The sequence below is a fragment of the Gavialis gangeticus genome, unplaced genomic scaffold (genome assembly GCF_001723915.1).
Source record: "Gavialis gangeticus isolate Ggan-Ray unplaced genomic scaffold, GavGan_comp1, whole genome shotgun sequence".
Classification (NCBI taxonomy): Eukaryota; Metazoa; Chordata; order Crocodylia; family Gavialidae; genus Gavialis; species Gavialis gangeticus.
In genome coordinates, this window is record NW_017729006.1 from 56,645,684 (window position 1) to 56,649,391 (window position 3,708).

A 3,708-nucleotide genomic window follows, 5' to 3' on the forward strand; every position below is an offset into this window, starting at 1 on the left:
GTGTGTGTGTGTGTGTGTGTGTGTGTGTGTGTACACGTGCACATTTTAAAAAATCAGGCTGGTAGCAAAGAAAGAGATCAGACAGGGTGCAGTTGACCAGCAAAACACAAAATGGCAGTAACTTCAACATACCCCAAAGAAGTAAACACTTCTAAAGTAAAAGTGCTGTTGTTGCATGGTCCCCTTTTTGCTGCTGATTAAAGCTGAAGTATGGGCCCTTATTGTTGCTGTAGCTAACATGGCTATTTCAAGTTATTACTAATCCTTACTTGGTACCAGGAGTGCTGACACAAATCCAAAGGAAAATTTTAAAAAGGCAGCCACAAAGATGCAGCACAAGAAAAGATAAGGGCTGTGAGCTAAGTCACAAGTAATCAAGCCTCTGGCTTCATTGCTTACTATGGGAAATATGGACTATAATTGGAAAAGTTTTAAGCTGCATCTCACAGCAATTGGTGTAACTGAGAAGGCTGATAAACACAAATTAGCCTTGCTTCTTACAAGTTCAGAGTCATTATTGATAGTTTTAATGCATTACATAGACAGAATCAGAAGAAAAATGATGGTAACAGTATTTGGTGTAATTTATTTTTTATCAGCCTACAGAGCTTCTTATTTGGGAGAAAAATAAAACTCCTAAACATTTTTCTCATGTTATTTTGGTTTACAGTTTCACTGAAACCGGCTTCTAAGTCCATACTGTTAAGCTAAGTCCATATTTGAAAGCTATGGTAAAATCTTGCTTCCTGGTGGAGTTAAATATTTTGTTCACTCTCGTTTCATAATTATGCCTTTATGCATGCATGCACCTAATTTGAAAAGTAAGGTTGTAAACATTTGCAATGTGTGGAGACACTTATGAATGTTACAAAATAGATCCACCTATTCATGCCTAATACCCTTAATATTCCTACAAGTGTATTAATGTCATGGTGAATTTAAGAAGTCTTAGTAATATATTATGTTGTTTTAAATAATACTGGATAAACAGCTGAGAAAATTTTAAGCTGGCCTAAATCTGTAATAGATCTGTTTTGATCTTGAAAGTTCCACATGCTGCAATAAGAAGTCAAGATTAAGTGTTATATTTTAAAATATTTTCCACGGGGCACATCCACATGAAAGGTTTACTACGCGGTTGGCTAATTAGTTGCACATTAAACTTCTCACCATCTACACATGCACCCCTATCAGGCTGGAGTAAACTAAATTAATCCACAGCAGGATAGTACTTGTAAATTAGGACTAGTACTTGTAAAATACAAGCACTATCCAGCTGTGGAGTAAAAAGCTGTACAGCAAAATATGTTGATGCTGGCTGGCTGGGAAATGAGGATGCTTCAGCATGGGGGCTTCCTGATAGCTAGGCCCATGCTGAAGCTCTCTTATAACCCAGCCAGCCCTTCTACAGCACAGTGAGCTTGGGAGAGCAGCCCTGGGCTAGAAGACTGATCCCTGAGTCCCCCTGCCAGCTGGGGCTGCTCTACCTGGGCTCCACATGCTGTGCCTGAATAAACTGCAGAGCTTATTGCTCTGGAGCTAATTGCTCCTGGGCACATGTTCAGATGGCATGCCCAGGAGCAATTAGCTCTAGAGCAATAAACTTTTCAGTTTATTCAGGCACCATAATTGCATGTGTAGATGTGTCTATAATGGCATAAGTAGGGCAACCAGGTCATGAACCCTGGGTGCTGACTAAGGAGATGCTCTGGGCTGGAGGCTTCAGTCATGAACAGCTATGTCAGGATTCCCCTCATCAGCCTCAGTCTCCCTCCCCTGTGCCAGCTGTCAAGGAATGTGCCCCACCCACAGCTACTGCCTTAACCCTCTCACAGCTGCTGCCAAATTAAGGCTCCTACAGTGTTTTTTTAATACAATTCTGCAGCAGCTGGGGGATGGGTTACCTCTCCAGCTGGTAGGGTATGAGGCTAATAAGGGGAGTTTGTTCCCACTCTGGGAACCAGACCCTCCAGACCTCTGCCACGTATGCCTCTGGGTAAGCCCATTTCCTGGAAAGTAAGACTCTACCTGCTCCTCCCCTCCCCCCCTCCCCCGTTCTCCTGTGCTCAGAGCAACAACCTCCACTGCCCATCTCTGCCTAGGGGGCAGAATAGTTAGCTGTGCCTCTGAGTTTCCAAGTCGTCACTATAAAAAGCTCTAGAATGTGCTTTCCCATACACAGTGTAAATATTAAAGGAAACAATTACTTTTTAAATCTCATTTTGCACATAGAAAAACACTACATTAAGAGCATTATTGATGTTATAGTCAAGCACCTAAAATTATGCAGTACAAGTATTGAGACCCTCCTTGTCTCTCAGTGTTATGATGGAGATTTCAATCACATATCGTTCTGTGAACAGCAGCATTGCCCCATTCAGTGCATGGGATGGATGTTACTCCTTCAAGAGCAATATTTTGTTCTTTCTCCTTTTTCAGTGAGTGGGCCTACATGCTTTATTTACCACACACTATTCAAACTCTGCTCTGAAGATAGAAATGTTAAGTTGAACTGAGGCATGGAGAGATTCCACTCAAAGGTATCCATTAGTTTTGGGTTCCAAATGTGGGATGCTTAGCACCTGGCTTTTCAGAATACACAGCTGTAGATAACATTTAGTATGCTCAAAGCACAGTCCCTACTGACTTCAGTAGCAAAAGGGAGTTCTTGACACTTCTGCAAATGTGATCCCAGTGTTTCAAGTCTGACATGAAGACAATAAAGAAAACACAGTTATCAGCCACTTTTGAAATATTTGGTTTAAGTAATTTTTCCCAGGATTAAGTGATTTTCACACAGGAACTCTAGCAGAGGCAGAGATGGAATCTAAGATCACCTATACATGTGCTCCAGGGTGTGTGGGGGAGGGCATTTTCATTAAAGTGGCTCTTGGGAGCTGCTTTAATTAAAAAGTCCACAGTGTCTTGTGTATTCAGCATCCATGTTTCAAAATGGCAGCAGGGACACTTTAACTGCAGCTTGTTTGACAAGACTGCTTAATTAATTGAGTCTGCTCTGATGTTCTTATCAGAACGCATTGGAATACATGTAAAAGTGTCCTAATTTTTCATAGACAGGGTTCTTTGGGTAAATCTGATATCTTTTATTAGACCAACTGAAATAATTAGAAACATTTTTCTTTGCAAGCTTTTGGGTATAAATACCCTTTGTCAGGCTGAGGAAGCATCTGGAGTTGGTGTGTGCTCTTCCTAGACCGAATGAATAGTAAAGAAGCCAGAGGCTGGTATGTACGTAAGGAAACCAGTCAGTGAAGATGTAAATTGAGGAGTCAGTAGGTGAGAGACAGGCCAGGGGAGTGGGGGAATGAATGTAGCTGGTAAATAGTGGAGAGTTACCTAGGGAGTCAGATGTTAGGCAGGTTATAGTGTGTCGTAAATCCAATGTCTATATTTAGTCAATGATTTTTTTGTATCCAGAAGGTTGATGAAGTGAAGTTTCATAGTTTCATAGTTAGTAGGGTGGGAAGGGACCTGAGCAGTTCATCAAGTCTGACCCCCTGCCATGGCAGGAAAAAGTACTGGGGTCAAACGACCCCAGCAAGGTGATTGTCTAGCCTTGTCTTAAAGACTCCCACAGTAGGAGCCAGCACCACTTCGCTTGAAAGTTGGTTCCAGATCCTAGCCGCCCTGACAGTGAAGCAACGCCTCCTGATGTCTAATCTGAATTTACCCTCTGCCAGTTTGTGA